At 38.4% G+C, this 24,243-nt stretch overlaps 1 long non-coding RNA gene across 1 annotated transcript; it reads left to right on the plus strand.

Moving 5' to 3' along the window:
- The first annotated feature begins 2,438 nt into the window (after positions 1–2,438).
- On the plus strand, positions 2,439–18,113 carry LOC113968349. Its single transcript, XR_003534483.1, has 3 exons — positions 2,439–2,461; positions 16,035–16,092; positions 18,100–18,113. It is a non-coding gene; the product is annotated as an uncharacterized LOC113968349 (long non-coding RNA).
- Positions 18,114–24,243: the final 6,130 nt, after the last annotated feature.

The following is a 24,243-nucleotide window of genomic DNA, read 5'->3' on the forward strand; positions in this document are numbered from 1 at the left end:
AGACTTTCTAATTACCAACTGTCCCTGGAGGATTTTTTTTTTATTTTATTATGCAAAAAGTCACTAGACTAGCATCTATTTTGGCTGCTCTTAGAAACATTCTTCCTTCTAGCTGAAAGAGACTGCATCTCGCACTAGGTACTAAGGCAGCACTCTAAGAGTCACTCACTAGCTTTCTCATAAGCCTCTGTAGCTCTGTCAGAGTGGAGTTGGATCAGTTCACTAGGCTGAACTAATTGTTTTTCTTAGGTAGCATTTTAGTTCTGGGTCAGAAAATGTACTTGTAATCTCCAGTTTCTCTGGTTTCAACTACAGACTTTAAAATTCTGGGAGAGAGACGAATCAGTATATATGGTACATTAGATCTATTTTAAACCTGACTCCCTTTACAGGATCAGACTGAACCCTGGCTTTTACTCTGAGCCCATTTTTTTTTTTAGTTAGTTGCTAGCTATAACACATAAAATGTAAAATTAAAATCCTAATCTCTTTGTGATTAGGATCAAATCACAATCATTTTATAAGAGTAACAGTAATTTCTCTTTTTCTTTCTTTCTTTCTGTCTCTCTTTCTTTTCTTTCTTTCCTTCTTTTCTTTCTCTTTCTTTTCTTTCTTTCTTTCATTTCACTTCCTGCTTGATGCTGACAATCTGCTTTTTCTTGGAATGCAGGCTCTGCTCCTTTCAGGCTTCAGAGGGCTGGAGCACAGGTTTCACCTTTTCTGTACACTCATGTCTGTGGCCTCCCACCAGGACTGGGGCTGGGAAGATAGGTTCCTGACCTGCAGAAAGAGTGTGCTGAGCAAGAATCTGTGTAGGAGCTGCACAAAGGAGTGGCAGGAGGTCAGCAGGCTGCACAACATCAGGGATGCCAAAAAGAAGGTTGGATCTTCTCTGAGACCCTGTAGATTCACCAGCTCAAGCCTCAAAGTGTATTGAAAGAGGGCCAGACAAACCCAGAGCTTATCATGTTGGAAAATGCAGACTTCTCTGATGGTGAAGGCTGGGAACTTGTGACTTTTGGCATTGGAGATTGCATGTGCAATGAATAGGAGGATTGCGTGCGATTACAGGGCTATCTCTTGGGGATGACAGAGATGTTGTGGGTGAGCTCACCTGACCGGAGTGTTACCATGAATGGTTACAGGTTCTTTACGAAGAACAGGACAGTATGATGAACAGGGCGAGTTGCACTTTACGTGACAGAGCAGAGAGGATGCATGGAACTCTGCTTTGGGACTGTTGATGAGCCAGATGAGAGTGATGCCACTGTTGCGGCATCTGTCACAGATCTCCTGATCAGGAATGAGTAGGTAAGGACTTTTTCAGACAGCTAGAGGAAGCCTCTTGTTCTCAGGCTCCGGTTCTTGTGGGAAACTTTAACCACTCCAATGTCAGATGAAAGGTCAGCACAGCAGCACAGGCAGTCCTAGTGGTCTCTGGACAGTGTTGATGGCAACTTCCTGACACAGGTGATTAAGAAGCTGGTGAGGGGAGATGTTCTGCTAAACTTCAGACTTATAAATAAAGAAGAACTAGTTAGAGTGAAACAGGAGGGTAAGCCCAAAAGAGTTAACTAAGAAACTTGGGCCTACTAACAAGTTACTTACATTCAAAATGATTCGTTCTGTTCTGCTAACTGGACCAGAGCTTAACAGAGTGCTAAAGGTACATGTAATGGGCCTAGAGGCAATAAATTAAGGATACAGTAAGCTAAAGTAGACATTTGAATAGGAGAAATAGGCCGGGAGCTAGGGCTTTCTCCAAGCTTGAGCGAGCGGGTCAAGCACAATGGAAAGGAAGAAAGGTCACATTGAGGAAGATGAGAATAAGCCCCCTCCCCATGGGATGAAGATCAGTTGTACCCCTAAAATTGGGGGCCAAGAGAAGCGCCGCCCCAAGCTCCGCCTGAGCTCCACCTATACTCCGCCTGTTATCAATATGTATGAATAGATGCTGTAATCACTTGAATATGCATTTAATCACACCTGAAAAACTGTATAAAACTCCTGATTTTGTGTGAAGCCGGCGAGCAAGTTTTTCCAGCAATAGCTGGCTTGCTCCCAGCGCTGCTAATAAATACCTTTGCTGCTTAAAGATAAAAAGTCTCTGAGCAGTTTCTCAGACTGATTTTTCGGATTCAAGAGACGTGAAGGCTGGGGGTGGCCTTGGCTGCAGTAGCCATGAGATGATGGAGTTCAGAATCCCAAGAGCAGAGAACGGGGGGAAAAAAATGTGTCACCATTCTCTACTTCAGGAGAGCAGATCTCATGAATCTTCTTAGAAGAACACCATGACATATAGACTCAGAAAGATGAGGGGCTTACTACAGCTGACTGATTTTCAAACATGCCTCTTCGCAGTTCAGGAACTGTCTATCCCAATGAGCAGGAAATGAAGCAGCAAAATCAGGAGGCCTAGGTGGATGAGCAAGGATCTCCTGACTATAGTGAAACATTAAAAGTAAGTGTACAAGACATGGAAGCAGGATCAGATCACCCAGGAGGAATATAAAAATATTGTCTATGTGTGCAGGAAACTGTAATTGCTGCCAGCTATGACTCAGTAGGGAGTCTGTTTCTTCTGTCTGGACTGAACAGTGTATCATAACATTAACTATAGATCCATATCCTCACTATTTTTCTGCAGTCTACTGTAGCCTTGAAACAGGATCCTACAACTACTACCTTGGCTGACGTAGGTGACCTATGTTATCTCAGGTAGCTAAACATACTCAAATGCTGTGGATGGAATATCCAGAGCATATTGACAGTCTATTGTTTCAACTGTTCCTTTGCAAAGCTGCAGTGGCTTTTTAGTTTCATATTCCACCTAAACCCACAACTCTTTCCTCTTGAGTTCAAGTACCTCACCAACTATTTCTACAAATATTGTCTAATTAAATTATTTTGGAAAAAAGCAGTGAGATGCAAGTGCTGAGTGTCATTAACATTAATTTCAAGGAGTGTGACTGACTGGAGAAATGTCCCTGCTAACCTGTGAATATGTTTTGGTTACATCCTTCATTGTATTGCAATAGTACATAAAACTAGGATTTGTAGAGTTTGTTAGACTCATTGATATAGTTGGAAAAATTACAAGCTTTGCAGCAAACAAGACTATTGTCTTCTGCTCCAGTAAATTCTGACACTGTTCAGAATATCCTATAATGCAGGAAAATCAAACAGTTCCTTCTTCCCCACTTCACTAAGGAAGTAAAATTCTCATTGATTTAAATGGGTAGTGTCAATTAAATTAGAAGTAGTCATTCCCAGCCTGTATTCAATTATCAAGACTAGTGCTTACAGTTCAGACCCATAAAAGTATGCCCCAAACAGCTTGGCTTTTGCCAGTTGTATGTATTGATCTAATAAAAGATTAAATTTCTCCTCAGAAACCTGAAGTCATTTGTGCATTCTTAGGGAGTCATGGCTAGGAAGACCTCTTGGTTTTATCAAAGCATCTGCATTCATCATACTACTCTGAATCCTCTTTACTTCTCAAATTAAACTCTCCTTACTCTCTTGTATCAATTCCTGCATAAAACCATTAATTGGAGAATGGAGCTGTAAAAAGAGCTCTGCCAGAACACTTGGAAATCAGGATGCCCATGAGGCAAGAAGACACAACACCATCTTCTTTATCAAGGACTCCTCATAACTTCTGAAACTCCAAGAAAGTTTTGATCAAAATCAAATTAAGGCAGAGATTGCAAATGTCCAGGACTTTGCACATTTTTTGGAAGCTAGCAGGGGGACTGAAGACCACTGTGAGTGTCACACTGAGGGACAGGCAATCGAAAATGTCTTTCAAGAAGCAGCAGCCAGCTGGCATGGGTTCATTTTTGCAGGATTAAACATGAAGAGCACATGAAAGGATCTAGGAGAAATCGAAGAAAGGCAGTGGAAATGAGTCAGAGGTCTTGCAGAAAAAAACCAGGAGAATTTGATGACTATGTGGACAGAATCTGTGGATTTTCATCACAGGATCTCTTCTCCTGAATGGTGGTGGCTGCTCTGTGCAGCCTATTGGCACATCTATGTCCCAAACAGTGCATATAGCCTGAAAAGGCTTCTTTGCCTCTGCTTGTGCCAAGAAACATTATGAAGCCTGTGTCTTACAGTCTGATAAACCGTTTGTGTCCAGACATGCATTTTGTAGTTGTTCCTGAATTTCAGTTTGCATTTTGATTGACAGACCACTGTGTGAGCTCAGAGAATGGCTTGTATTAGCCAATGTTAATAATTGTATAGGAAGAAGAATTAGGGTCAACAGGTATGACCGTGACAAGGTAATTGCCTTGTGATACTAAAGAAGAAATATTGCAGGAAGGTCAAGAGACATTCCCCAAACTCTGATACCTTCAGACTACTTTCAATTTATTTGTGGCTGTTGATCGAGGGCCAATTTTTTTACAAAGGGTGGAATTTCCTTTTTATTCACGGTCTCTACAGTTTGGTGAAGCTGGAGCTGGATACCTGCAACATAACAGACATAAATTTAAAGACAATATTTAGAAGGCTGTAAAAAGATGACCCTGAGACTCTCTCATGACCCATGAATAACAAGTTAGTGTTCGTACCATATTTAATAAGAAGATTGTGACCAAGCCATTAACCTTTAGTAGCAGCCACTGAGTAAATGTGTCACACAGTACAGAAGGCACAGTAAATCTGGGCAAACAGTGCTCAATATGTGGAGTGGCCTCTCAGTTGCAAGCTAAGATAAATGAAAAAATATTTATCAGTTCTATCTCTGTTCCTTCCAAGTTTGGGACTTTATAAAGCGCACTTTCTGAATCCTATCTCATATCTTTACACTTATTATGGCTTTTGTTTACTTTTTTTTGATTTGCAATATTTTATATCAAATGATGCAATGCCGTGGAGTTTTATCATTAAATTTTAACTTATTTTAATCACCGCTAATTCCATATAACTGCAAAGGCTATTGCTCAAGTACTGACTGCTGCTGAAAAGCACACTATGGTAGAGCTGAAAATTGAGAATTTAATATGCAAATATCCATCCTAACACCCTGGCCTAGGAAATCTGGTGTTACCTAGTTTGATGTCCAACTCTAACCATTTCTTCTCTCAGATTCTTATGTATATTTACAAACTTTCCATTCACACTTCAGTTTCTAAACTGAGGTCTGAAGGCAGCCTCATATCTAGTTTTCTTTTAAAGGTATAGTGTACTAATTTCATTGACAAAATAATCAATCAGTTAAGGTACTGCACACTTCCATGTGAATGATTATTGTCAAAAATTTAGGAAATGTTCAAAAGCATAACATTGAAATTCAGCCTGTTGTTCTGAGACTTAAATTTGCATCTCAGAAAATGTAGCAAAAGTGTCCTTCTGTAGCCTATAGGCAGGTCCCAAAAATTTTATTTTTTTTTTGTCCAAGTTCTTCCACATCAACACTTCAAAAATTTTTCTTCTGTAAAACAGATTAATTCATACATTCCATAAATATATGAACTCACTTAAATGAGCAAGTTACAATGCTGAATTGCAGGCTTTATAGTTGCCTATGTTGCAGGAATACTGTATTTCTAATTCACCTTTTATCAGGGAGCAGGCAGATTACTGCTTCTTTTTTGAATCTTTTTACTTACACTCCTCAAAGTCCGTGTCTCACATTTGGTAAACACAAAAGTACATTTTGACTGTGACTTTTACTCATAAAAGGATGAAAAACTTTTTACGATTGTAGTTAATTCTAGCAAATCTTAAATACATCATCATAGACAAGGTACTTTAACTGGAAAGATGAAGTTAACCTATTTGGAGAGAAATAAGCTTGTTTAGATGCTGAAGGACACTCCTACATTTACCAGCATTAAACAAAAGGGTAACAATTGTCTGGCTCATCAAATGTGTTCACTGCCTGCAACACTTTTCTGAAGGCTTCAGTCTGGTTTAAGAGACTTGGAGTTGCAGAGCAAACTTTTCTCTGATGTTTGTCAGATTCCAGAGGGACTCTCAGCAGACACATCTCTGGGTAGAAAATGGCAGTTTCTCCTCTTAGATGAGATCCTATGTACAATATCTTCTGCATACATACTTTGCTGTATTTCCTCCATTAGGTCATTCTGATAAAAAATGAGATCCATACAAAGACTTCTGCATATCAAATCTGAGCTTTGGCTGTCAATACCTTATAAAATCTGTAATTCCAAGATAGGCCACTAAACTCACATAGGACCTAAAACAGGAGGCATAAAAGCCTGTGTGTGAAGTATGAGACACATAAATTAATTATTAGGAAGAAAGCTGTGGCCAAGGTGACCAAAAAATCCTTGGGATTTTTTCCTTGGTCTGAACAGCAGGGAACATTTGTAAAATCCAGATTAACAGATCCAGGCAATTCATCTCACAAAGATCTTTCCTTGCTCCCCTCTTTGAAATGGCAGCTTCTTTCTTGCCCTTGCTCAAGTCTGATGTATTTCAAAGTTTACAAACCTAACTTTTCAAGCAAGAAATGCAAACCAACCCCAGGTGCTATGGTATGAAGTTCAAATGATGCAATTCAATGTTCACTACCATAAATTGTTCAAATGCATGTTGTTATGATTCAAATTGGGTTTTAAATTATTTTATTCTGTAATTAGCTATTTTGTATTTTTTATCATTTTACATTCAAGCTAGTGGCAAATGATCCTTTTGCTTAAGTCCTGCTTAACAGAAAGTTTAGCATGAAATTTAGGTTCTGTTTCCTACAAAGTACTTGGGAACATAAATCTACCTCATACAATAGCCTATGCAAAAACTGGGATTTGAATAGAATAATTTGTACCTAACCTAGATCCACAGCTAAGAATGCTGTAAAGGCCACACCATGCCCTTTGAATCCCTTCTAAATTCAGATTATACAATTTGAAAGTGGAAAAATAAAAATTCCAAACCAATTACCTATCATGAATGCTCAGCTAAGAATTCTTGTAAAGGAGAAAGCAGTGTTAGAAGGTCAATTTTAATACAGAAAGATTAAAAAAAAAGATAAAACAGACATCTGAACTTTCTAAAGTGGTTCGTTAAAACAACAGAAGGTAAAAGAAGGATAGAAATGTCATGAGATATACTTGCTTAGATTTCACACTCTACTACCATTTGATATAATCTAAATGCCATAAATTCGTTTTGTGAGATGAAATTGAGTTAGCAGTGACTAGGAGAAAAAATTACATTGATGAAGAGTCCCCACATTAAATGTAAACAATTAAAGAAGACCTTGACCTGAGGTCAAATAGAAATTCACATTAAAAATTATAGAAACTGGATCAAAACTGAAAAGGCACCTTTGATAAATGTTCCATTAGTAATATTAATAGAATTATTGTAGATAGAAATATCACAATTATTCATAATGTCATGAAAGTGATTTCTAAAATATGTTCCTTCCATTATACGACCTGACTAGGCAAAAAATATCCACTAGGAAACATGAAGCTAAAACCATAAAAATAGCCATATATGGCCAATATAAACATCGTTGACCTATGACATAAGTTTATCAAAAGGTGGAAGTATTAGACGACCATCCACTGGAAATTCCCTGTTATGTCAACCCACCATTCAGCACAGTATGGTTTCAGATCCAAAGATTCAATCTGGATGCAATCTAGCCACCTATTTTTATGACTCCTGCTGGATTGCTCTTTGTGAATTTGTTTTGTTCTTTACTGTGCTGAAGTCTATTTTCAGTATCAAAACCTTTAGGTTCATCTGCTTAATGATGTTTTATGTGGAAAACCACTCCTTTTCATCTTGTTTCTGACAACCCTACTTATATTTTCATACAATGCCATCTTCTGAATACATCCACTTTCTCCATGCAATTAGTTACTTTAGAGTTTTCAAAGTCAAAAAATTTTAGTCTGTTTTGGTTTTCCTTGCTCCATGTTTCCGATCAAATTTTCCAAGCTTTGCTTAATCTTTTCTGGACCACAGTATATATATGCTCATTATGCAATTTTTAATCTAGAAGTGAACAGTCTCTATTTACAGTTCCATTTCCTTAAGTCTTCAGTGAGTGAAAAGATAATTTTCAATCCAGATCTCGTAGATGCCTATCCTTTAATTAATTCCTTACCTCAAATATTGCTAAGATTCATGGATAAGTGACATCTTTAGGGAAATTATATTAATTATATAATTTTTCTGTGTGTTTTTGATTCTCTCTGGTCGCAGCCCAGAGAGTCAATGGAATCCTGGGCTGCATTAAAAGGAGTGTGGCCATCAGTTAGAAGGAGGTGATTCTGCCCCTCTACTCTGCTCTTGTGAGACCCCACCTAGAGTGCTGTGTGCAGTTTTGGTGCCCCCAACACAAGCAGCCAGGCTGAAGTTGGGGCTGTTCAGCCTGGAAAAGAGAAGGTTGCATGGAGACCTCATAGCAACCTTCCAGTATCTGAAGGAGGCCTACAGGGAAGCCAAAGTAGAAATCTTCTTCTGGAAATGTAGTGGTAAGACAGAATCACAGAATATGCTGATTTGGAAGGGACCCACAAGGATCAAGTCCAGCTCCTGGCCCTGCACAGGACCATCTCCAAGAGTTATACCATGTGCCTGAGAGCATCATCCAAATGCTTCTTGAAATCTATCGGGCTTGGTGCTGTGACCACTTCCCTGGGGAGCCTGTTTCAGTGCCCAACCACACTCTGAATGAAGAACCTTTTCCTAATATCCAACCTAAACCTCCCCTCACAAGGAAGTTGTAACTGCAGTGAGGTTTCCCCTCAGTCTCCTCTTCTCCAGGCTGAACAGTCCAAGTGCCCTCAGGCGCTCCTCATACAGCTTCCCCTCAAGGCCCTTCACCATCTCCATTCCCTCCTTCGGGTGCTCTCTAATAGCCTAGTGTCCTTCTTACGTTGCGGAGACCAAAACACAACATTCAAAGTGGGGCTGCACCAGTGCAAAGTAGAGAGAGACAATCACCTCCCTCAACCAGCTGGCAATGCTGGAGATATTCTTTACTGTGAGGGTGGTGAGATATTGGAACAGGTTGCCCTGGGAGTCTGTGGGTGCCCCAGCTCTGGCAGTGTTCAAAAACAGGTTGGATAAGGCCTTGAGCAACATAGTCCAGTGGGAGATGTTCCTGCCCATAGCGGTAGGGTTGGGACTTGATGATCTTTAAGGTCCCTTCCAACTCTGAACATTCCATGATTCTATGATTTTTTGCTATGACCTTATTTCTTTATATCTCAACAAGGAATCCACAGTACAAGCATTTGTTGTTTCTGAGGAACTTTTAGTATTTGTTAATGTTTTAAGTAAGTTCTTTGTCAAAATAATTTTTGGCCTCCTCTATTATGGCCTTATGTTCAACTAGAGAGTATGTATGCTCCTTTCAAAGTTTCTCATTTGGACAAGTCTTCCTTTTATTTCTTAAGTGTGACTTTTAATTCTAACAGACTATGTGGTTAATGATGATAGAATTTTGCTTATCATTTTGATTTTACATGGTTCTTTCAGAATCTTTTCTTTTGTTAAGCAATATGTATTTATCCAATGCTTCCACTGTGATATCTGAAATCTTCATGTCACCTAAAAGAATGTCATGCTTTTGCACACTTTTATTCAATCCCTTTTAATCAAATCACATACATTTTTCTTTTCCAATAAGGCTGTAAATTTTAGTGTATTTTTATACTAATGTTAGAGAAAATTTTTTGTGATTATGCCTTGAACTTTTTTCTACCTGTCATTCATGACTTCATCAGGACTAATTAGCTTTTCTGTTGTAGCTTTTTTGAAATAACTCTTCTAAGAAACAGTCGTTTATGATACGTAAAATTATTCTCTGTGACATACTCTGCTTATGCATGGCATAAATGAAATTTCCTGCTATTAATGGGGTTTCTCCTCTTCAAGCACACAGATTTCCTTTAATGTACCATAAGTATTGTCCCTATTATGATTGGGTTATCCTGAATAGTAGTGCGAGCTAATATCATAATCATTCTCCTTATGTCTGAGAATTCAATCCTGACAATTCAATCTGTAAAGAGTCTGTCAGTATGATGTTACTCAGATTTGTTTTCTCTAAAGTATGATGTCTCTTTCATATCAATATGATTTATCATTTGATCAAAAAGTTTAAAACAACCAGTCAGATACAGGAATTGTGATGGCTAGACCTCAGGATTAGAGCTGATGTAGAATTTTAAAGTATGATTTCTAATATAAATTGTAATTTTTTTGTCATTTATTTAGTTTATTAGAATGTTTAATGAACTGTTTATTGAAAGAAAGTTCTCAGTTTCTAAACTTCTGACTAGTTGCAGGTGAAAAAAAGGTAAAATGCTAGTTCACAATGATCAAGACAAGGACATAAAACTAGCTGTCCTAAGCCTTACTGTATCTAATAAATCTCACCATACCTACTTCAGACCCAAGTCATACACACCGGTGTTCTGTAACTCACACATGCGTCTTTATTTCACCTCTTGGCTCTTCTCTTGCACATCATTGTACAACAGGGGAAAAAATGAAATGTCATGCTTGAAAATTGGTTCTTTGGTCTTTCTAGGTTTTGATTCCTAGATACTCTACTGACTCCCTCTGCCTTTCCCCCTTGATTCTGTCTTTCAGGCCTTTGAATCAGACTCTATATATATGAGGCAGAGGGAGCAGGAAGCTGCTTAGATTGTTGCACAGAATAACAAATAGCATGAGTCACAAGAACTGCCAACACTCTCCATTTCTGGAGAGGGTTTTGGAGGTTGGCCTAACAGTCTTAACTACTTGTTACTGTAAAAGAAGGTGGCGGCAATATTTACTTGGGAAAAATGAAGTTCTGTTCTATTACTTGTATATGACTCATACAGATACTAATAATATTCATCCCCTCATTTCTGCGGGTGATCTGTTTTACAAACATTTTAATACATAAGTGTGAATTAAGAAAAAATGTTTCTGTAATTTATTCCTACCAGGAAAAACACAATCCTGCTTAGTCATTGTCTTAGATTTTCTCTAGACATTTTGAGCAACTGCAAAATAAGTGTAAAATGTTCCCAAGTCAGATTTAAGTCTACCTTGTATTCACTTGGTACTATGGAGACCACCAATTTCATTTCTTGACTATAAACTCAGAGAGGAAAATGGAATAGGTACTTCCAGATCTAGGAGGATTTCATGTGTCAGTGTTGATGGGTAGTACAAGGACTCCATGAATAGAATCAGGAAAGATCAAGATTGTCTCAAGTCTTAAATCAGATTGTTGAAAGGAGAGTTGATGATCAACATGAAGCACATGCTCTGGTCACTAAATCTGCCGTGGGTAATGCTGGTAGTTTGATGCTATTTAAAATGTAATATTTAACACAGGCACAGAAAATAATCAAGATTGCCTTTTACATATTTCTTCAGCATAGATTGCAATGTGGTTGTTATTTTAAGTTCTGCCCAGAATCTTTTTCAATATAATAAATCAAAATAAATTTATAAGGTATCATGAGGTTAATTTCAGCTAATAATATGACATTAATATGACAATTAATTTTGTACATGAACTCTAAATCATCAAATTTCATAAATGTGGTTCTTTGTATATGCCCATTTAGGAAAATTCTTGAGTCATATGCTCAATTATGCTTAGCCATAACTACCCAGTACAATCCTTCATAACAGTAGGAAGGAATATACGCATTATGCTTTCCTGAAATTTGATGCCATAACATATTACTCAAGATAAATAAGCATCTGGTTCATAAATATCTATTTTAAAAAATGTCAACTTTGACAAGTAATAAGTGAAGAAGTGAAGGTCCTCTGCAAGTAAAATATCTATTTTTAAAAAAGCATTGCTAGGAAAAAAAACTTCATTATCTGTCTTCTATGAAGTATTCTAAATTGTGTTATTTAATCCCCTCTTAAGGCCCGTTAACCAAAACCCCAAAATTATAGTAATTAACATTTACTTTTTCTTATCTGAAACCAAGAAATAAAATACCTAATCCTTCTTTAAGTTTAGTTATCAGTCCCCTTCTGCACAGGGTTTTTTTGTTAAAGATACCCAGCGATGGGATGAGGCTGTTTGGAAAGCCTCAGGTGAGAAAGCTGCTCTCTGTTTGCATGTCTGGGCAGATCCTTTTCCTGCCCAGCCCCTGGTGGGTTTCTGATTGGGAAGCCTCTGAAGGCTGCCTTCAACCTTGGTTCTCATCTGAAGGCAACCTCCGATCTTGAAAAAGCTTTGGAAAATATTTGGCACCTTTAGGTACAATTAGGAGCAACTATGTTTACTCCTTTGTGGAGTAAGATAGCTGGAAAAAGGCTTGGGAATTGTGAGTAGGGGAGCCTTCTACTGTTTTTCTCCTCCCTTGGGAGAAGCAAGGCCTTTTATGTAAACCCATTGTACATCATCAGCACCAAGAAAAATGTTTGGCTTGTGTTATCAGTTTCTCAAGGAGAACAAGCTGGCAAGATCCCAGCTAGTGACGAGCTACTCAGGTCAGAGACATCAGTACACTAATACTGTAGCTTTTGAAAATGCTTACTGGGCTCTGCTGCTTCAGTTTCCAAAGTACAATTCCACAAATTAAAGGGAGATTTTGACAATTCATGTTTATGTGCTAAAGTACAGTAATGCACAAAGAGAAGCCAGCTCCTCAGAGAGAGAAATCAGCTTTGATAGTAAGAAGTACATTCTCCATCTAAAATTCAGCAGTTATGATGGAAAACACAATAAACTGAGGAAAGATGAATGAGTACTTGGGAGGCTATAGTTTTCCAAGATGAAGTTTTTGAGCAGCAATGCTGTCCTAAAGTGTTTCTGCCATCAGTGTCTCCCTTTCAGCTATGCTGGCACTATGAACTTAATTTGAGAACTGAGAAGGCTAAAATTAAACAAAAAAAGCAATCTCCTTGTCTGAGAATTCTCATGTGAGAAATTTTCTGATCCTCAGCCCAACTCAAAGAAAGAATCCAGTTTCTGCATACCGGGGTAGCACAAAATTTTCATCTACGGTGCAAATTGTAGATGTTCCCAAACTCATGCAAATCCAAATGGCTTCCTGTGAGCAGAGGTCCTTTACCCTAAACATTATTTTGATCAATGAATAAATTAATGCATGAACTACCCCAATGTATTTTATTACTAAGTGGTTAACAGGTATACTGACTGCAAGGCTCAGTGTTACTCTGTAGCTGTCTAGTATCCCCCAAGACAAAAACATCATGAGAATAAGAGTTTGCATTATATATTAGAAATTATTTACTGCCAGTACAGGAAGTCTGTGTTAAAGTTGTATTCTCCTATATTTTAATGTGTTATATATTCAACATGCATTTCATTATACATGTTTCATAACACAGAAACCCTGGAAAGAATAAGTTATGGCAATGCCAGCATTGATTCTTTTTCTTCTCAAATTGAAACAATACCATAATTTCAGGGAACACAGTACCAAACACTGTGAAAGACACACCTGAATTCCAAGAATACTGCTTGTAAAAAACCCATTCATGTCACTTCTGTCAAACTGCTAGCTTGATTTGTTGGCTTGAATTTGGTACAGATTGCAGTGTGAGTAAAGAGAGAACAGCTCCATCAAGGAACAAGAAGAAGAGGAATTCAGGATTAAAACCTTTAAGTTAAAAAACCAAAGCTTTAAGAGACACCTTGAAAATGTGATCCCAGTTGAGTGTCTAAGGTGCATTTTGCTGACTGGGTGGAGAAGAAGAAGAGGACGAGACCAAAACAGTGAACTAGAAGATGGCATTTGTAATCTGATACTCCTCTGTTATTCTTACTATCTTAAATAAAGTTTTGGGGGTCCAGCTGCACTGGCAAATATTAACAAGTTTTTGCATTTTTATATTGCAAACAATCTTACTGCAGAATGGTAGGAAAATGTCATCTTGTGAGGAGACCACCACCTTGCTCCCATCCTGGCTCCAAGGAAATTAAAATCTTCCATGTTTGGAAACTGAATTCAACTGTTCTGGAAGCCTGAAAATGTTTTGTAACAGTGCTGTTGATATTATAGCCCCCTAAAACCTTAAAGATTAGGCAATTTTTAAGAACTTCAGAGCAGCAAGAACAGCACCACCTCTCAGTCAGGTTACAGAACCCTTTTGCATTCTGCCTTCTAGGGTATTTGGGCTGCTAGTACTACAGTGTAATAGCAGGCTTTTTTTGGTCTGAATTATGTTTTATATTAACATCAAAATATTTTTACATAAATCAGTTTTTATCTTTACTCCTAAAAGAACATAAATTTGGAAGGCAAGACATCTGAAACCAAGAAAATAAATAATACAGATGACAGTCTTCAGCAGGGAGTAATGCCTGAAAATAGAAATGAAGGGACTATTCTGCATCTTATAACTTAATATAAGTTCACACTTACCACCAGAATGGAGGTTTTAGGTCTTATGAAATGGAAGATGATATGCTTCTGGACAGCAGGACTCACCTGTAAACAATTTGGCTTTTTATCAGAATTTGACTTTTTATGGATATTTTTGATAGTAAATTTCACTGCTCCAAAGAGGGAAAAATTATTTTCTGCAGAATAACTTTTTATTAGCTGCATTTCCTTACGCTGTTTTGTATGTGATCTCTCATCCAAATCAATACATTCATAAGTTCTTTCAGTGTTTGCAAGAATATAAACAACTGGTTGATGAAAAAGTCAGTTATGTGATTAAAAAAATTGGAGTAAATAGAAGACAGGAAATATCACCATTTGTAACTTGAAAATAATACTTTTCACTTACTATTTTCTGTCAATATGCAATACCCTTGAAACCAGAAATATTGATCACATTTTGCAAGTGATTCTGAAAAATGGGTTTCTTTCTAAGTTGTTCAGGGCTATTATGGGTCCAGACTACAGGAGTAATCCATAATGGACATCCTAAGCATGTGAGTTCCCTGACCAAAACACTGTACCTGAGTGAGGTGAGCAGAGTGGGTCGGGTGATCGTGACAGACTCCATCAACAATCCAATAACCATCAGAGAAAAACAAGATGGCAAGTGAAGGCAACAAGCGAGGTTCACCTACCATTGCTTTAAGCAGGGCCCTGAGAACACATCTCTAGGAAGAGATGTTCCTCAGTCCTACCCCACCACCTCAGTCCCATGAAGTCAGCAACCCACCTTGTGCAGCTGGGAGTAAACAGCAGGGTCTAGGTGGTTTGAAGGCAATGCCTGGACCTGCATCCAATCTAAGCAATGGATGGTACTCATAGTCTCCATGTTCTTGCTGTAGGTCAAAATTAAGCCTAAACTACACCCAGAAGACAACAAAGCTACTCTGTACTGGCAGAGCTGAAACTTCGCTGACATGCAAGTGTCAACTGTTGCTGTCAGTTCTTTAGTCTTCAGTCACAAAAACGTGATTGCCGAAACAGGGGGAGCAAAATAAGAGTTGTTATGAAATGTTATGCTGGGAGGCATCAGGAACTGCCCTTAGCTCCCACTGGAAGCTAAAAGAACTTTACCACTTTTGAAGGAAATACTGCAGGACCTCCCAGTCAAGTCAAAGAACTTCACAAGTCAAAGAACTGTATAAAGGCATTTTCTGTCCAAAACTAGAGCAGGTGGGAAAGAACCTTTTGCTCATACCAAAACTTTGGGTTGAACTTTGATTTTTTGACTCTCTGAAGCACTGAAGAGTGAATGAATCAGATTAATGCTGCCACAAGGGTACTCAACTCCTTATTCTCAGGTTTCATAGGCAAGAGTAGCAGTTTGTGAGTCTAGGCTGAATGTAAGTGTACCTGGCTACTGATAGTCCAAAAATAATTCCAGCTGGATACTGCAGGATGACTGAAGAACGTGCACCATGTAGTAGTCTATTAGTCCTTCAGGCCATAAAGGAAGGGTGGTGCAATGAGCATTTTAAAAGGCCTCTATGTTCTTCCTGCTCCTGAGCCAGGCAATATCTGAACTCATCTTTGGTGCAAACCCAAATCTTTTTGCAGTTTCTTCGACTTTTGTGAGGTTGTTCACAAGCCGCAGGATAACAGTTCAAATCACAACTTTTTTTCTTTTTTTTCTTTTCCACCTGCCTACTCTAGATCAATCTTCCTCACAAAACTTGGACCAGCCCCAACCTATGTGTGACTGGAGCCATAGGTACTGTCTGCATTGGTTTCCTTGGCAAATATTACATAGCTTCAGAGCAAACAAACAGATAAAAGCAATTAAAAAAATTAAAAGACCTAAGCAAAAACAAAATTACTTTGTTCTGCCTAGAATGGAAAAAGGAAAGATGATTTGGAGGTAGGTAGAAAAGAGTGAACAGAGCCAAAATAGTTGCTTCCCAGGCCTTGCAGGCAGTCCACAATTAGAGAGGCGAACAAGCATAATGATCCAGCTCTTCAGTCCCAGCTACTACTCATACCAGATTATAATGTTTGCAAACACAGCACAAACTTAGAAACCGTGTGGGAAATAAGGTTGCTACTTACACCCGGAAGAAATCACAAGCTTCTCACTGATCACTTAAAAGCAGAAATAGAAGCAAAATTTCCTATGAATTTGTCATTCGGCTCCAGTTAACAGTATGACAGCATGTTAGTAATGGCTGCTTAGCTCATTTCTGCCAAGGGAATTCCACAATCTGTTTTACATGGGCCTCAGAGTCCTCCAGGTTAATCTAATGCATGATCTCCAGCCTGAAAAGCTTAAATACTCACAGCCCTTCTCCCCAAGAAACAAACATATAATCAAATCTTATGCTTCAGGGAATAAGCTTATGGCTTCAGGCTCGGCAAGGAATACTTCTATTTTATGGCTTTGCACAAATTGTGGGGTTTGCCTTTCCTCTGAAGCATGACGCATTAGTTGCTCTTGGATGCGGAATACCAGGCTTAATAAAGCAATGTTCAGAGCTGGCTAGCAAAGTCTGCGTTTTTATGTTTTTTGTCAGCAGCACTCTGTTTTTTCCTCTAAATTTTGAGGCAAAGGAGAACTATTAATTGGCAGCACTATTTGCAGTGGTATGTCTGAGAGCAGATGCACCAAAAATGACATTACCTGTAAAGCAAATGTGACTGATTATATGAGATTCATACCTATGCTTGGGATCTCCTTCAGGATCAGAGGGTCTTCTGCATGTAAATAGAAACACAGTTTTTATGGATGTTTCTCAAATGAGCAGATCTCTTGGAGGATTTGTTGTAGCTCTCCCATTATTATTTTATGGGCCAGCAACCAGGCTGTCCTTATAGCACAGAAAGTAATGCAGTTGTTGTTTGGCTTGCAGATATCTGACACAGTACAAGTGAATTCAAAAGGTTTTTCCATGGGAATAGGAGCGCAGTGGTAAAAATACCTGCGGCACAGGTGGGTTCTCCTCACTGAGGCAGCCAACCCTCTATGTTTCGCAATTGATGCTCAGAAGATAGCAATTCTGACTCATTTCCACAAAATTAGGTTTCATTCCACCTTTACCCTTTCCCTATACATTCCACACAGTGTCAGGACAAAATGTGTAGCCCAGGAAAGACACTGCAGCTAAATTATCTAGAGGAAGGGAAAAGTCTTGAATATTTTACAGGACTGAGCAGCCCTGCAGATTGTGTTAGTCATAAACAAGCACAATGCAAGCTCACATCTGGGTTCTCGGCTCCTAAATACTGAAACTGCCAAGGCAACAGATGAGATTTTCCCATCAACAGCCATTGAGCAGACATTTATTCTATGATCAGTTTTAGACCAAGAAGTAGTAATATGGCCTTGTCACACACAAAGCTTGCAATTAGAAATAAACAGCCTCCATTTTATGCCAATCTTCTTAAAGAAGCAAGGTCACTTAATCTGCAGCCACAATAAAAGAGCAGAGAAATGAGGTGACCTGCAGGTTTGTTTAATAGTTGAGTAAATATAGGGGAGTTTTTTTGTTAGAAAGCCAAGTTTGCTAAAAGAAAACTTCAACTACACATTTTCAAACTATCTCTTTTAAATTAATTCCCGTTCTTTTAAATTGATTCTCGTTTTAAATTCTAAATGTTTGCTGCAGTTAATTATCTTCTAGCTCTGTTTCAGTTGGCATCTTTGGAGGTGAAACTAGGAACAAAATGTCTCCTGGAAACTACAGATAATCTCAGGAGTTCATCTAATAATCTTCACTCCCTCTAGGTGATTACTGGGGAACCTCTGAAACTATGATATTACAAATCAGAGATATGGACCATAGCACCTCTCTGCAACAGCTGGAACAGCCATCAGGAGCCTTAGCTCAGAGAGTGCTTCATCAGGAAGAGATTACCTTGCATTTCCCTGTCTAGTTCTTTCATGTGTCTGATGTCTCTCATCCCACATTTGTTGCTGGAACTTGTACAGGACAGGTGAGGTTCCCAAGGTAGAAGTGAGCAGTGCCAGCCACAGAGCAGCTCTGACACTGGAATGGAGGTCTGCAGTAAGCAGGACAGAGGTAATAACAACAGCAAAGAGAAACAATGGAGTAAATTGTCAAAAGACTCATCTGAGAGCAAAATGCAGTGGATAACCCTAAGTGCTTCATACGTGCAGCATAAGAGTAGGAAAATGTATAAAAATTAAAAAATATAGTTTCTAATCTCCCAGTTAATAACTGGGAGAGGAGGAGGTGGACTTAAGACAGCAGCATGCTGAGGATGGAATGCAATTCCAATAGTAGGACCCAGGCTGTGAAAAACAAAACCAAATGATTTATGGTTCTGATTCCCAAGTGATAAGAATGAACGTAATAAAGGCAGAATAGTAAAACTAGTTAGACAGGAGAACAAATCACCTTGATACCAATTTGTAAAATAAATAACTTTTCAATAAAAATTGAAACTGGAAAAAAAGTGCATTTTCACACATAGCTCAGAGATCACATAAATGCCAAGTGGCATGACAGTTGCTGAAATAAATGCTCTTTTTATGAACAGCAGAGTAGTAAAGCAAGCAAAATAGATGCATAAAATGGGTGAATTTCCAGTGTATTAGTTATTGCTGCCTCTGAGCTGCAATAAATTACAAACTCATTTTTAACTTTTTTTTGTGTTCATGAATGCATTTTTGGGACTGGTTTTCCATCCCCTTCTTTCACAACTCCATTTTTCAGAGATTTATATTCTTCTTTAAAGTCTATAAATAAGAAGTGTCCAGGTCTTTCCTATATGAAGGAAGAGGACTGAAAACTCAGAACAACCTATTTATTATGCATTTCTGAACTTTCACTGCATAAATTCTGCTATCTGTGAACACACTGCTTCCATAAAACTTGGTTTTGGCTGGATATTTTTCCCCTTACAAATGAAATCTAAAGTTTTCTGAAAAAAATCGTGGACCTATCCACCCTTCACTTTTCTCCTTTATTTTTCGTTTCTTGTTTATAGTACAAAATCACAGTATGTTCTCTTTATTTACTACTCAGTATACCTATAAATATAGGATGTAAGATTATCAAGATAGAATGGACTGGAATCAAAAAGATGAAAGATCTTTTTGAAATACAAGTTGGCTGTTCCCAACTGAAAGGAGGAAACTAGTCAGTGACTCTAAAAGTGCCACAGAGAAAATGTTAAACTCTGACTCTAATTGCATCCTCTCTTATCCCTCCCAAAAATAAAAAAAACAAAACCACACTCTGAAAAAAGAAGTTGAGATTAAAGGACCACTAAGTTCAGATATGTCTTTTTTCCTCACCTTGGTGAAAAGTCTATCCTGCTTTGCATCCATGTGGTGCTCATTTTTGCACTGAGATAAATAAGTATGCAAAGAGGAGGACAAACAAGAACTATAGACAGAGTTTTTCAGTATATCTATGAGTTCATACGTACAAATACAAGAGGGTTTAACTCCTTGCTGTGCTTGTATATAAGATACTCCTTAAAACAGGAACACAGGAACATAAAGATGATAGCTAATGTCTGAAACCAATGTCCCAGGTGTAATCCAAAAATTCATGCCAATATCTACTCTTATTTTCAAGTCAAAGTGAGGGACCTGAATCCTGTGACACTCCATTAATGAAGAAGAGCAAATGTCCCTTTAACCACCCATATGTACCTGTTTTACGTAGCAGATTCCTGGTACAGATTCCTTCAATTTTCTTGACTGCTGTGGATTCACAGACATCAAGACATACTACCCAAACTGGATAAATCTTTTTTTTTAATTGAATTTATCAATCACACCATTCAAGATTTAGCCAGAACAGATTAATGTACTATAACTCAAGCCCTATTTAATCTAGCTACCTGATTAATGTGTAATTCTGTGACTTTCACATGAAATTCAAAACAGGTCTTCCAAGTTATCCAGCAACAGAAAGTAAGCCCAGCAAAGAGAAAAACATCCTGCTAATTTTCATTAAAAATCTCATTCACACTGACATAATATTAATCAAGTTAAATAATAAATGTTTCAAACTTTAAGGACTAGGTTTTTTCCCTCCCAAACCACTCTGTGGTCTCTTTTACCTTCGCTGATCATTACATCTGATAAATGTACTGACAGTCCTCTACCCATGGAGCTGATAGAGTTGAAAAGGAGAAGAGCAAGATCTAAGAACATTTTTAATTGAAGAGTCACTGGGCACTCTTTGATAGGCTCTGCATTGAGCACGCATCCAAAGGCACTCCTGTCCTGATAGTCAGTGAAGGACAACCACTTCCTTGCCTTTTCTTTGCCCTGGCTGTAGAGTACAAGTATAGCTGACGCTTGACATTAGAGCCACAGCTGGTATCAGTTTTCAGTCACTGTTGATTCAAGTTGATGTGCATACCTATACCCCATTAAGTGCAAACATTGGGCCCTGTAACCCACATAATTTTAATGCTTAGCAACTTGAACTTTTTCTTGCTTCCTAATTCCTCTAATCTTCATTCTAGTTTGTTATGAATTATAAATCTTATAAGAAAGTCCATCCAGGAAGTCAGGGGCTTTGCCTGGATGTCATTTTGATTGTGCTTTCAGATTTCACAATTTTTTTCTTTCTTTTTAAATGGGAACTAACTGGTATTGCTGACTGAAATAAATGGCAAGAAGACAAAAACATTTTTTTCTTTATTGTGTGACTCAACAAAAGTTATGCTTTATTTTCTCCTGACAGCTGGCTTTCAGTCATGCACGAGTCATGAAATCTTTTTAACAGTATGACTGTCAATCACAAGATAAGCTAGATGAAGGAATCTACAGATACAGTAAAGTTGATTTCCAGAGGTATTAAATTCATCAAAGGCTTTAAAAAACATTACGATCTAATTTTTTTCCATATTTCTTTTTTTTCTCCACAGCAGCTGACTGTTGCCTCCTATACTCTGTAAAGAAAATTTATGAGAAAATAAAACTTTCTTCAACATCATTGCTCTTAATGATTTTTTTCATGTTTTAGTCTTTTAATTAGCTGTTTTTAATCACATCATTCAGTTAATTCCTCCCTTCTCAAATCTGAAGCTATATAGCAAAGAAGCTACTTGATGGGTAGCTTTGTAAAATTCATGATCTGGGATGTACTAATAATGTCTCTCAGTTCATCATTATCAAGGTTTAGAAGCATCATAAGGTCTTAGAGGTAACTCCACTAGTAAAAAAATATACAGTTATTTTAGGATATGTGTGTACGTAAGATGACATCTCCATTCACACTGAAATTTCTTGGCATTAGACGATGGAAAATACTGGCAATATATGTGAAAATCACAGGCTATCTCTGTTCTATTCTCACTACATCTATACTAATTCATCTTCATCATCATCATCATCATCATCATCATGGCTAGGCTTCGTGAATGAAGATTTGGGAAGGGCTCTACCCACATTTGCTACAAGCACATTGGTGGCTAAAAAGGCCAATATGAGATAGACAAGTCCAGTGCAAAAGGCACAGCAGAAGGATTTCTTAGGTGATATCAGCAAGACATGATTCTTTCTGCGTTGTCTTTTCTCCTCGAGAGTGATCCTGTGTGCATTCTCAAAAGAAGCAGCAGCATTATAGATAGTGTGTCTCCAGACCTCCTGACTGGAGGCCAGAGTAGACCAGTTATGTTGATCAATATGGCCAAGGCTGAGATGTTGTTTCAGGGAGTCCTTGTATCTCCTCTTTGGGGCTCCTCTCTCGCAGCAGCCAGTGGCAAGTTCACCACAGAGTATGATCTTAGGGAGGCGGTGGTCCTCCATCCTGGAGACGTGCCCTGCCCAACACAGCTGTGTTCTCAGCAACATGGCCTCAATACTTGTGATTGCTGCCTGTTCTAGAACAGATGTGTTAGTCACATAATCTGACCAGTGGATGTTTAGGATTGTACAGAGACAGTGTTGATGGAAGCATTCTAGGAGTCACAGGTGGAGGTAGATGACCCATGATTCCGATCCACATAAAAGAGTAGACAGCACTATGGCTCTGTAAACACTGATCTTTGTACTTTTCTTCAGGTGTTTATTTCGTCAAACTCTTTTATGGAGTTTTCCGAAGGCACTATAAGCCTTTGCTAACCTGTTGTTTATCTCTCCGTCCATCTTACCGTCCAAGGAGATGAGGTTACCTAGGTAATTAAACTGCTGGACTGATTTGAGCTCTGATTGGCCAATGGTGATGTGGGGATGATGGAAGACTTCCTGAGGTGCCGGTTGATAGAGAAGATCTTTCTTCTTTAAGCTGACTTCCAGCCCAAAAAGCTCAGCAGCATCTGCAAAGCAGGATGTTAAACGCTGCAGAGCTGCTTCTGTGTGGGAGACGAGGGCAGCATCATCAGCATAAAGCAGCTCCCGGACAAGATGATTTAAGGTCTTAGTATGTGCCTTCAGTCGCCTTAGGCTGAATAGGCTTCCATCGGTACAATATCGAACGTAGATACCATCTTCTTCATTGAGGTCTGCCGTGGCCCTTTGGAGCATCATGCTGAAAAAGATCGTGAATAGGGTTGGTGCAAGAACGCAGCCTTGTTTCACACCATTGGTTATGAGAAAGGGATCAGAAAGTGTGTTGCCATATCTGACGTGGTCATGCTGATCCGCATGAAGTAAGATGATCATTTTAAGGACCTTGGGGGGACATCCTAAACGTTCCAAAATCTACCATAGACTTTTTCTGCTCACAGTATTGAAAGCCTTGGTGAGACCAACAAAGGTTACATAGAGACTTTCGTTCTGTTCCCTACACTTCTCTTGCAGTTGTCTGAGAACAAATACCATGTCTGTGGTACTCCTGTTGGCTCTGAAACCACATTGGCTTTCAGGTAGAATTCCTTCTGCTATAGCGGGTATTAGTCTGTTCAAAAGTATTCTTGCCAGGATTTTGCCAGCAATGGAGAGCAGAGTAATACCTCTGTAATTTGGACAGTCTGATTTATCTCCCTTCTTCTTGTACAAATTGATGATGACTGCGTCACGAAGGTCTGATAGTAGTACATCTTGTTCCCAACAGCACACCACAAACTTTAGTGAAATTTAGCATGGAGTGCTTGGCCCCCATGCTTCCAGACTTCAGGTGGAATTCCATCAACCCCAGCTGCCTTGCCAGTTTTCACCTGCTGTATGGCCTTAAGAGTTTCTCCCATAGTAGGGGCAATATCCAATTCATTCTTCACCGGTTGTTGTGTGATGGACAGAATTGCTAAGTCTTGAACTACACGGCTAGTACTGAAAAGTGTCTGAAAGTGTTCAGACCATTGATTCAGAATGGAGGTTTTATCTGTCAGAAGCATTTGACCATAAAAAATAATTAAATGTCTTAGGTATTTCATCTACAGTGAAAGTTACAGATGCTGCTTCAAGGATGCATAATGAAACTCCAGATATCTAAGATATATGGATCTGTCATTTCAGGAAAATATTCAAAATATACTTCCTTAAAAAGTTTCAAACTTTATTAAATCAGCATTGAGTGATAATAGATGGACAGATCAGAAGAGTTTTTTATGGCAATTGCAAGATATCAGTTGAGAATAGCATGTGTTGCTCAGCAATTGGATGTTCTTTAGGAGAGAAGACATCTTCAGACATAATTTTATCTTGTACCGTGAAGCCTTTCTAACCTAAAGTTTTAAATTGAATAAAAATGGCAAGATAGAGCAATTTCAGTACTTCTAGAATAATCTTTTCAAAACCATTACTATTTGGTGTGATGCTACTTACTTTCAAAAAGAATAAAGAGGAAAAGAAGTATGTGAGAAAAGATTGTGGGTGAAGCAGTGAAAAATAATTTTGATCCATTTCCAGAATCTGATTCAATGAAAATAGCAAATTAGATCATCCCATCTCAGCGTGACTCCTTATTAGGTGGAACTGCAGTGTCACCGTGAACGCTATAAA

The sequence above is a fragment of the Neopelma chrysocephalum genome, unplaced genomic scaffold (genome assembly GCF_003984885.1).
Source record: "Neopelma chrysocephalum unplaced genomic scaffold, ASM398488v2 Primary Assembly neopelma1_67, whole genome shotgun sequence".
Taxonomy (NCBI): domain Eukaryota; kingdom Metazoa; phylum Chordata; class Aves; order Passeriformes; family Pipridae; genus Neopelma; species Neopelma chrysocephalum.